Raw genomic sequence first — 12,534 nt, 5'->3', positions numbered from 1 at the left:
AAGAATTTACAGAACCAGATCCTTGTCCAATCTCTCTCCACTCATGAGAACACTACTTTTCAACTTTGTTGATGATATATAAATGAAGTAATGTAAAGAGGAACGTATAGGATTCATTAGTTCTTTGTTGGCCACTGTGTACCAGCCACTGAATTAAGCATTACACAATTTAGATTCCAGGTCTCATTGATACACTCAATCTCTTGCAAATATCAGCAGCTACAAAGCTCTCTTCATTTTTTATTCGTCTTGAATGACAAATCCTAGAATGAACCTGACTAAGAAAGAACTAGAGAAGCCAGATGCTGCTAGAAAGATCCCTTAAGTGAGCTCACTGGTTGCTCCTTAAATGAAACTCAAATACAGACACACACTTAGGTATGCTTGCCTCTGATCCTAAGTGTTTTTGCTTTCCTACATTTCTTTGTATGCCTTTCTTCTTTTTAAACTTCCTGCATTGCTCTTCTTCTTTTCTCCTGAGCTAACTTCAGAGTTCATTAGGAACAAAAAACATCATCAGTGTGAATTTACTCGTTCAATCTCTTGTGCTTGGCCCATTTATCTTGCTAGAATGGAGGATGTTTTCACTCACCTATTTCAAGGCAGTTCCACCATATTTGTTCTGGAATTTTCTTCTCTCACCCCTCAAGGTCTTCTACTTTTCAGGTTTCCTCTCTTTTCCACGTGTCACCAGTACTTTCCTCTTCATTAGATCATTCCAGTGAGAACACAAATATGTTCTAAATCCTTCTCGACTTTGTATTCTATACCCTTTGCCCAGCTAATCTATTTCTCTGCTTCTTTGTCAATATAGTCTCCTTGGAATAGTGATTACACATTATCTCTGCTTCTTCCCTCCCCAGTCTTCAATTTACTATAATCTGGATTCTCTTTTTATTGACCTCCATAAAACCATTCTTTTGAGGATCACCAGTTATCACGTCTCTGATTTCACGTTCAGTTCACAGTCACTTTGCTTCACTTGACCCCTGAGGTGGTTTGGATATGGAGTGACTCACAAAGTCTACGTATTAAAGAGCTGGTCCCCAAGATGGTGCTATTGGTGGGTGATAGAACTTTAAGAATTGGAGCCTACTGAGAAGTCTTTGGATCAGAAGGAGTATATCCTTGAAGGAGATTTGGGCTCCTCTGTTTCCCTCTTTTTCATTTTCCAGCCATGACTTGTATGATTTTACCCCTCCACAGACTGCTTCCGTGGTATACTCTCTCACTGCAAGCCCCAAAATAACCAAGCCAGGGTTTCATGAGTTGAAACCTCCAAACTTGTGAGCCAAAACAAATCTTTTCCCACTGCACGTTGATTATCTCAGGTATTTGTTGTACTGGTGGAAAGCTGGCTCACATCCTCTCCTTCCTTTCTGGCCTCTGGAGGATCACTTGCTTGTGGTTTCTCTCTTTTGCCCTGGCTGCTGCCCCTTAGTCTGCTTGACTAGTTCACCCTTCTCTATCTTCCTCCAAATATAGGATTTCATTCCAAAGCCTCTTTTCTCCTTTGTCTCTTCAGTTGCTTTTGAGATTGTATCTACTGTTCTGGATTTAAATTATCTTCATGATGATGAATTCAAATTTCTGGGACCCCAGACTTGTATACTAACTGACTGGTATTCAGTCATCTATTCAGTCCACAGATGTCTCAAATTCAACATACTACAAAGAACACTCTCTGTCCCTTCCCAGTGTATCGCTGTCCTTTTAGTAAACAATATCATTTTCCATACTCATTATTAAAGCCAGTAAATTCATTCTTAGTTATACCAAATATTGTCTACCTACAAAACACATTTGTATCTATCTTTGCAAATACCCATCTCAGATAGGGTCTCTCTAAATATGTATTTAGTGAACAAACAAGCAGGAAAAAGATAAATGTCGTCAACTTGAGAAACTCTGGAACTGGCTGTTAGGAGTCTTAAGAAAAGAGAAGTTGGTGCTCTTGTTGCTAGTAAGGTAAGAAAACACTAGCATTAAAGCATGCTAAAGATGAGTCAGGAAAAGCTGTCCTCAGCTTCTGGGATAGGTTGGAAATTTTACTGGGGACAAATAAGAGTCAAAAGGCCTAGATCTTTGAGTTTCTATATTGTGGTATTTGGGGAAGAATGCTTATACAGGATAGGGGTCAAACGCTTCTAGTACAACTCCAGAATCTTGTCCAAATTTCGTCAAAGGAGGATTTGTAAACCCAGAGACTAAGGTACTAGTTTGAAATGTCTATTAAAGGGAGGGTGATATCCTAAGGAGTATATTGGAGCATCTGAGACAGTAAACAGCAGGAGGAAAGCAGCAGAGATCCTTTGTAAATCACTGACCATGCATGAAAAGGACCTTCCGTACAGGTCTGTTTCCATGTCTCACCCTCCCAAGTTGCTACAGGTGCTTTGCACATAAACACACGCACATACTCCACACACACACACACACACACACACACACACACACACACACATGCATATATTTCTGTCCAGGTAAAGCCAGAAATTTTTCCATCCTCTTGAGAGTTACTGTACACAATTTGCATTATAAATAGTATAGAAACTTCTACAAAAGAAAAACATGGTGTAAACATTAGTTTTTACAGTATGTTACGATAATAATTTCCTTGAAATCAGCCCTGGAACCCTTGTTATGTATATGTTTTAACATGATATGGTTTAGGTCTAGAACATCCCCCACTGGACATGTGTCAAGGACTTGGTCCCTAGCCCATGGTGCTATTGGGAAGTGGTAGAACGTTTCATGGGCAGGCCTAATGGGAGGCTATAGGTCATTTAGGATGTGCCTTCCGAGAGGATGTGCTGCCTTGGTCTCTGCCTCTCTCCTTTTCATGTCCAGCCATGAGGTGAATGGAATTCCTCTGCAATGGCTCCTACCATGAAGTGCTGCGTTAGCACAGGGCCCAAAGAAATGAGGCCAATTGTTTACGTACTGAAACTTCAAAACTGAGCTGACATAAACTATCTTTTACAGGTCAATGGTCTTACGTATTTTATTGCAGTAATGGAGGGGCTGACTAACACCACATATCATTAAACCCCAGTCCACAAAACAGTGGATTACAGGGAAAGTGCTTCCTTAGACATAGACTTGGTCCCCATGGTTGTAGACAGTTATTCCTCAGAGGTCTGAAAACTCTCAAGTATGTCATGTCCTGCACAGACAGGAGTTCTCAAATATATGTGTACTACTTTAAAAATACAAATCAATACATACAATTTTAAAAATACTATTTCTAAATCACTTGACTCTACATATATATAACTACATATATATATGTGAGAAGATTGAGAATATTTTTTCATTAGAAAGGGATCTTTCTCAGAAAAATTAGCAGTCTGTGGATCAATCATCCTTAAAATGATTTAACCCTGTGAATTATGATGGTTGGCATCTTCTCCCAGGAGGTCACTATATTGATGTCAAACTTAGTGCGAACACCCAATCGGCATAGTGCACTGCAGCCCAGAACTCCTGGACTCAAGTGATCCTCCCACCTCAGCCTCCCGAGTAGCTGCAACTACAGGCACGCGCCACCACGCCCGGCAAGGTTAGCATCTTCTGATGCTTGTCAATATGCTCAGACACTGTGCTAAACGCTTTCCAGAGACTGTGTCAGTCAATCTTCAGTTATTCTATGAAGTGGACACTTTTATAATCATTCCTGTGTTATATGTGAGACAAGTGAGGCTTGGTGTTGTTATGTGCAACAACCCATGGAAAGCACACAATCTAAATGGTAGAACTTGGATTTGGTCCAGGAGCCGGACTCCAGAGTCAACATCTTAACCACTCATGTGTGGCCCCAACAGGACAAGGTGTCCTAAGAGGAAGAAAGCGCAAGGCACATGTTTGGTTCTTTTCAAGCAAAATTGAGCACATCTGCACCCTGTCTTATGGCAGCTAGCTCTGCTCTTGCAAGTTCCCGAGGAGTTTTTTTACGATCTCTCGTTTGCAAGCCCCACTTTTCCCCTGGCTCATCTTGTGTACAATTAAGAAAGTGAAAGAAAGCAAGTTAGCATTTCAAGGAAAATGAATGCAGACAAAAAGGATTTTTTTTTCTTGCCTTTCTTGTAGATTAAAAAAAAAAAAATCAACCTTCTTTCCTCCTAAAATCACATCCATTTCCATACCATCTCATCAGGATTTGGCCTTAAAAAATTGCAAAAGGTGAATTCTGACAGAATTCCCAAGAGAGTTATGAAGCAAAACTGTTCCTGGGTAAGGGAGAGTCCATGCGCCCTCCCTGCCAGGGGGAGGTGTGGTTGGCCATTTGTGTCTGTGAGCTCTACATCAATCAGGATAGAGCATATTTCCTTTAAGTGCATCTGTGCTGAACATGAACCAACTTTTCCTCTTGTCACTATTCCTTAATACAGTAAATTATTTACATAGTATTGATATTGTATTGGATATAATTTGTAATCTAGAGATGATTTAGAGAATACAGGAGGATTGGGAAGCTTATGTACAAACATCACACCATTTACATAGGGACTTAAATATCCTGAGGTCAGTGACCTATAGCCAGTCTCCTGTGGGCTCTGAGAGATGACCATGTGCCTGGTTCCTCACCGAGCCCCCTTTCCTCTTCCTGGTTATAATGCTGAATTATATTTACTCTTCTGAGGGACACTGTCTACAATTTGAAGGTGTTAATGTATGCTTTGGAGCCAGCCCATGGAGGGTTTAATGTATATAATTTTAAAAATAAAAATAAAGCAGAAACAGCAGAGACTCAATAGAAGACAAAAGTATAAAGGAGTTCTTTTGTGCACAAAGATAGCAATAACTGTAAAAGTACCAATCTTCAGCTTTCTGCTCCATGAATTATCTGCTGAATGCTGTTTAACGTCTCAGATTACAGTGGCTTCTGCCTCTCATTCAGCACAGAATAGACTTTTGCTTACACATAAACAGTGCTGCCCCATCCCAGATAGTAACCCACTAGGAAAATGGAGCATAAAATTGCTTTCCTGAACTATTTTCCTTTGAGCAAGTTATTTTCCAGATTTCTCCAACATGTCTCAAGCAGCACTGCCATACCTCAGTCTCTGAGGTGAGACCGTATTATAAATGATATGTTGGGGAAATACTTGCTTTGGATCTAAATGGCAGTTTAAAATTTAACTGCCTTTTAAAAGGCTACATTTCAACATGTGTCTATGGTGTTTCTATGGAAGAAAGAACTTTATCCTAGTCTACTCTTTATTACTCTGTTCTTAGAATACCCAGAGTATAACTGCATAATCTCTCCTATACAGCAGAATAGAGCACTATATTATAGATACAGGTATTCATTTCAAAATATGCATGTTTTCTAAATGTTTGATGAAAAGAGAAGAAAACAAGGCAGGAATAAGATGACTTCAGGAAGGGCTTAAAATACGGTCACAGCACCAACATACACATTTTACAGGTGGGCCTCAGATTTAGGTCTCCACTCAACTCATTCAAAAAAGGAAAAGGGTCTTGTAAGTTCACAGGCTCTAGAGGCCGCAACTGATCGCTCAAGGGACTTTTAGCTACTCTTGTCACCAAAATCAGACGGAGGGTTGTCCCTGGAAGCCTGATGATAGATAGGTACTGTAAAATGCAGTTATCCCCATACTCAAAAACTTCCTTTACAACAGACCAGTGAGGGTTACTGGGTTACATCTAAATTAATAACAGCTCACCAGAAGATAATTCTGGAGGAAAAGCCCTGTACAGGTCTGGTACAATACAGTCCATGTAACCAACTCTTTGTTAACCAGCAATGTGACGAAGTAGGGTTCTTTCTTCTTTTGAGCACTGAGAATTGAACTTAGGACCTTGCACCTTCCAGGCAGTCACTGCGGCACTGAGCTGTATTCCCAGTCCCAATAAAGTAGGTCATAATCATAAAATATTATATTAATGAGATAAACTGGCTAATTATGATTGAACTGCATGAAATCACACTTTACCAATAAATATAGACAACTTTTGATCAGCTTGCATAGTTTCCTGTTCACCATCCATTAGCACTGTTTTCTTGTAAATATTAGAAGGGGATATAGCTGAAGTGTGAGGAAGCCTAGAAGCCTAGAAGCAGCTGGAAAAAGATCATCATCATCATCATCATCGTTAGTACTTCTAGGGTTCTTCTTTACCAACGCTATACACATGTACTTTTCATGTATTACCTCAGTAATTCTCCTAGCAATGTGGCAAGTGCTTTTATTTTATAAAAAGAAGCAGGAAGAGTGGGAGGGAGGGAAGAGGAAGAGGAGGAGGAAGAGGACGAAGAAGGAAAAAGAGGAGAAGAGAAGAGAAGAGGGAGAGAAGAAATATTTGGAGATTACAGCTATTAAACGAGTTGCCCAAAGTGCCACCAGCTCATGTTAGTGAAGCCAGGATTTGGCCCAGTTCTAACTTATATTGTACCATGCTGTCGCTGTGTTTCCACAATTTAATTTAGAGGATGTTTCTCCTTTTACTTCTTGTAGTCACTTTGTATTTTGTAGTAATTTCTTCCAAATGCCACATAGAACTAAGAATCATTTGGAAAACATATTAGCCTGTTGATCCTTTGAGTAGATTTAATACTCTAATAAAAGCAAAAGCAGTTCTCAATTCTTTTACTCTAGTGGTAACAACAATGCAATCTGAGTTCTTGAACAGTCCAATCCAGATTGCTGTTGACTAACACATTCTCATTAAAAACCACTTATCTGCATTCCTTCAACCAGATTATTGTTCTCTTTGTGCATGTGTGATAAGGACGTGCTTTCTGGTTTTGCTTTCCATGTCAGATCTTTCAGTTCATCCTTACACATTTGAACCACACCAGCCCTAGTGTAAGCACCCCTCCCACTCAGATGCACCTAAACCACGAGATTCCTAAGGAAAAGCTTCCCTACAGGCATAAGATGAAAAGATCAATAGTTCAGTTTCTAAAATACCTAACTGATGCTTTGTCATATAATTAAGAGCACTTGAGTGATAGCAGAGTTCACCTGGGCGCCTGGGTTTTCAATCTTCTGTTGTAAAGAGTTGCACAGAAATACGTAGAGCTGGTTCATTCTCTTTACTACTATGGATTGTTGCATAGCATTATTTAAATCATAGCTTGAAAACTCCACTCCTTTGTTAGTTTATCTTTAAGCTGTTTCCAGGGTATTTTTCTTGTTTTCTTTCTGACTGTTTTGCTATTATAAATGGCTGCAGTGAATATTCTTATTCCTACGTACTTGTGAAAATGTGTAAGAATTTTTCTAGTGTATATGCCAAGATAGGGATTTGGAGGCTCATAAAATATTCTTCACTTTTGCCTTTACTAGCAAATTATATCAAACTGTTCTCCAGTTTACACTCATTCTAGCAGTGGATGTATGGGTGTCCTGTGTTCCACATACTTACCACCTTTTGGTCTACCAGAGTCATTTACTTATTTAATCTACCTAGTAGTTATGAAATAACCTTTCACTGTTGTATTAGAAGTCTTCAGGGGTTTGACAGAAAGTTGCTTGGTGACTCTGAAAATAAAGCTCTGTTCTAAATGAAGTAGATGGGCCGGGGATTTAGCTCAGCGGCATAAACGCTTGCCTTGCAAGGGAGCAGTTGTGAGTTTGATCCCTGGTACCAAAAATAAATAAAATAAAAAATAATAAGTAAATAAATAAATGAAGTGGATAACGCCCAAGAATTTACTCAGAGAGGTCCTGATGACCTGAAATCGGTTACTATCAGTGCTTTGATCACTTGTATTTAAAATAAAAATGAGTTGCTATGTTCATATTTTGACAAACAGTAAAAGTTTTCCCTCTTTTCCTATGCTACGTATCTTTCTCTTTTCAAATCGGGTTTTGAATTTGGTGTTACCCAAAATGAAACATCAAGATTGACACCCATCTAATTGCATGGGGAAAGCGCTTACTTAGAAATGTGAAGACTGGCTTCAGGACAAAGACAGACTTCGACTGGTTACTGGGTTGGATTGGGTGGGGATTTGTTCTGTTACACAGAGAGGCTTGAAGATAGGAAGGCAGGTACCTTACAGGGATCTTGTGAGGATGCACTATGCCCTGCACAGCAACCACAGCTCCTGAGCCTAAATGATTAGTTACCTTTTAATCTGTCTCTGAGCCTTCCAGTTAAGCACTGGTTTACTGTGTGGACTTTCTGTGGGTCTGTTACAGAGAACTGAGGAAAGAGTCTTATACACTCTGGAGTCTAATTTGTAAAAAAAAAAGCAAAAGTGGTCTCAGAAACAAGAATGGCAACAACACTGATTTGTGACAAGACTCTGGGGGGAAGATTCTGGGGAAACAGAAATCTGATTATTAAATCTGGCCTCCCACTCCCAAGTAGAGATTCTACCTCTGCGTCAATCAGGTTTCTGTTAGTATAACAAACAACTGAGATACATCAGCTTAGAAAGAGGCTCATGATTTTGGAAGTTTCAGTCCATGATCAAATAGTCCTGTTGCTTTTGGGCTTGTGATGAGCAGTGCTTGATGGAAGGAAGAGCAAGGCAGGGCAAGGCTGCTCACCTTATGGCCACTGAGAGGTGACACAAGGCTTCACCTCACAAAGATTGCACCGTGTCTTAGCACAATCTGGGACCACAGCTTTAACATGTGGGCCTCTGGGGATCTTCTAGAGACAAACTATAGCAGTGTTCAGTCCAACTGTGGAAGGTTTTCTTTTTTTGTCACAAATAGGAATTTATTTATCACTATAAAATCTGGATTTTAAACAGACTCTTGGACTGGTGGTTCATATTTATTAGCTTGTTCAACTTTAACCCCAGTTTCATGTCCAAGAGCTACAGCCTTCACCATGAAGCTCCATGAGTTTTCCCAACGCAAACTTGGGCTTCTTCAGCATTTTTACTTTTCTGACGAAGACATCATCAAAAGCATAAGCAGAGTGCCAAGCCTTTTCTGTGTCTTTTCCAGTGCTGTCCAGAATCAGTGGACTGCCCACTTCCTTCAGGTCATTTGGCTGTACCTCTCAGGTTACGATTTCCACCATCTTCTTCTGGATTTGGCACACTTGTTGGTGCTGAGCATAAGAGGTCTTCCGTATCTAATTATTGTGATTTTTAGTAAAGCCAACACAGAACAAATGGAGCAAATAATCATCAGGTCCCGACATCAACATGAGCTTTGATCACAGTCTTCCATTTTTGGACCCTGGAACACATTTGTCGTGAGTGAGATCCATGCCATGGAAGTTAGGCAATTTTTTCCCTGAACATCTTCAGTATTTAGCTTGAATTTTCTAAAGGCAACTACAGCATTCTGCAGATCAGCAAGGCTCGCTTCAAACACATGACCTTTGAGCCCATGAGGTGCAATTTTGGCTCCTCGAGTTCTAGTATCTTGTGTGTTTCCAATATTTCCTATGTTGAACAAAGCTGGTGCCTTCACATCATCCCAGTCTTTTTTTAGAAAATGGATCCACCACTTTCTTCTGAGCTCCTTTCTGTCGCCTTTTGCAAGGTGCTTGTTCTTATTACCTCCGTGGTGCTGCTCTCACAGAGCCAAAAGGGGTGTGGAAGATTTTCTTGAAGACTTTCGCACATAGGCTGTGTAGGGCAAATTCTGGCTGGCCCAGGTGTGAAATAAGCTTTCCATTTCTTCATTTCCAAGGAGTCAGCATGATGTCACAGAAAAAGGATCTTTAACGCTTGGTAGACTTGAGTTCAGAGAAGTTGGTAAACTTGGGCAAATTACTTCACCTGCCCAAGTCTCCGGTTTTTGCAGCTCTAAAATAAAAGTAATCAGGCGACCTTAGGGGGACAATTGTAAATACTGAATGTAAAAACTTACATCACGGCACATAGTATACTCCTGGAACACACAGGACATGACAGAAACACTGTTGTCCTTCTTCCCTCGCCCCTTTCTACTCTGTCTCTGGGACCAACTTTCTGCCAGAGGCCAGTGCCTCTACAGTTCCTAGGTGGAGTCAAGATGGTCCTCGGACCGGGCACCAGGTCCCTGTGAATCTGCATCAAGGCTGACCGCTTGTTGAATTTCTGTCTCTGATATTGGGTAACAACTGACTTCTAAAGTATTTGGTATTACATCTCCTTAACCTAAAGAAATCACTTTAAGGGTGACAGTTTCAGGTATCACTGCAGCTAAGGGAAGCATCCAGGGAAGTTAAAACTAACATCCAGACCGTACCGCTTCCCTGGGGGGCAAGCTTTGGTGTTCAATTCGAAGTGAGAAGAGTTTTCTCTGAAAGTACCCAGGAGCAACTGATGTCCTCACCTTCCCTTGCAGCAGCTGCCACTTCTCACAAGTGGAAGAGATTTAGGATCCATGGAAGGAATTATATTCTTGATACTCTTTGGTCTTCAATTAAGATGCGTTCACTAGCTGGTAGCTTGGGTAACTAAGATCCCTTTCATCTCTCAGTTGCTCTTTCAAATTTGCCCCTTCAAAATCATTCTCCAGGAAGAAAGTGGCCTCGATAAGGAATTTGAATGGGGGTCCAAGTTCCACCCCTAACCCGGGAGATACTCAGTTGGCTGGGAGCATCCTTCCTTCGGGCACTGACAGTCTCCACGGGGAAACGGAAGATCAAACAAGTTTAATCTCTGACCTCCATACTGGTCACGGAGCAGAGTTCTGTCCCGATGCCAGAGGAATCTGAAATAATTCATGTTGCTCTCTTGCTAGTGTTCTGTCTCCATAGGAGGCTGTAGGCTGCTTAGGGCAATCAATCTGACATATTTCTCTAGTTCTACAGAGACTAAAATACCATTTAAATCTTCTTCCAACATTTCTCAAATCATGTGGGTATTACGAAGCATGAAATTATCACTAAAAACTCAATTTTAAAGAGCTGATTCTTCGGGAAAAATAAGAAAGAAAATGTCTTCCTATTAATGCTGTGCTTTTTTCTGTGCTCCCCACCATAATTCAGTTATTGTGTGTTTCTTAATCTTTGGAGATTAGACTTGAATTTTTTACCTAGACTCCAATTTGCTCATAAATCTCTTCATTTTGCTTAATTTAAATGTTTTGGCCAACTTCATGGTTTAATAATGAGAAATAAAATTGGAGCCTTAATGACTACTAAGAAGGGAATTTTCATTTCATTTGGAATTGAGAGGGCTGGTTAAGGGGTGGACATCCCATCAGACAAGCTGTTACTCTCTTAGCCAGAGTGTGCTAAATGCAGCTTGATATATTTCCTTACACCCAGGGTAATTCTTCAATATGATTACTTGAAAATCCTTTAAATCCACCTCTGCTTACATCCATTGATTGATATGCCCCTGTTGATTAGCTGTAAACTGCTAATTGAATGCAGGCCATCTGAGAAGTCCCCCATGTGCCCTTCACATGCTACCTGTCAGAGCCAAGCCAACTCACATGGCTCCAAAATGCTTCAACATAACTGAGACCACAGCTATCAGATAACGAAGCAGTGGAGGGTACTGTTTCAGCACTTCCGAGACCTTAACAAACTTCACTCAAAAGAGAGCGAGAACTATGAAAAGTGTAAAAACCCTTTTCTAGTAAGTTTACCACTTGAGAAAGAGAGCTGCATGATGGCTTTGCAGCCTTAAATTCCTCCCTTGTCCTAAAGCTCAGAGGAAACACTAGCTGGGTAATTCCTCTTGCAAGGAGAGAGCAGCTCTGGTTTCTTCTGCATGCATAGACTATAGCATAGACATGGTGGATGGGAGGTTGCCTGGCATTGGGTAAAAAATAGAAACTAGTTTAAGACAGACCAACTCATTCTACAGGGGTCCTATTGGACAGTTATAGAAAAACAATCTCAGATTCTCCACTTGTGTCCTTCATAGATGTCCTGGGCCATCTCTCCTCATCACATACCAGTTCTTTCTAAGGAATACCTCTAATTACACATCTAACAGCTGATCATACATTGTCTCAAACTTGATCTTCAAAATAGATGGAAAATATTAAAAACCAAAATACATCAAGAACAAAACGCTTGCTTGATATTTTTTGTGTGTTAAGTCACTCTTGATCGATAAGTGAGTCAGCAATCCATCCACTCATTTTTCCATTACTTAAGAGAATTGGGCAATGCTTACTTTCCAGGGTTCTGCAAGTGTGCTACCTAATTTCTCACTTCCAATGCCTCACAATCTTTTGGGTAAACTTGATGTGTACAAAAAGAAAGCTACCTAATAATGACACAGCAGACCGTAGGGACAAAGTGATTCCAAAGCACATAAAAATGACTGGAGAAAAAACCTTTAGGTATTTGCTCTATAGGAGGCTTATTTCTTCTATTTTGGGGTCTTCCAAGTTTTCTACAGTATGTATTATTTTATCAATTGTTATAAAATATGGTTTAGAGTGTGAGGAAAATCCTGATACAGTAACAGAAATTTCAAAAAACCACATTAAGATTCAGGACCAATTGAGAGACACAGTGAGTTCCATCAGTGCTAATCTTGTACTAAATCTTCAGTGTCTGGAACAGAAAAGTATACATAATACAAGTTGAGGAACCTTTTTGACTTGTCGAATATCAGGTTTGTTGGTTGATAATTTCCTGTTA

General features: G+C 40.2%; 1 pseudogene; it reads right to left on the bottom strand.

The window, feature by feature from the left end:
- Positions 1–8,729: 8,729 nt before the first annotated feature.
- On the bottom strand, positions 8,730–10,599 carry LOC100723378 (small ribosomal subunit protein eS1-like; annotated as a pseudogene).
- Between the last annotated feature and the right edge of the window lie 1,935 nt (positions 10,600–12,534).

The sequence above is a fragment of the Cavia porcellus genome, unplaced genomic scaffold, assembly GCF_034190915.1.
Source record: "Cavia porcellus strain 051 isolate PalLab524CR breed Dunkin Hartley unplaced genomic scaffold, mCavPor4.1 scaffold_9, whole genome shotgun sequence".
NCBI lineage: Eukaryota > Metazoa > Chordata > Mammalia > Rodentia > Caviidae > Cavia > Cavia porcellus.
This window is presented reverse-complemented; position numbering and strand designations above follow the sequence as displayed.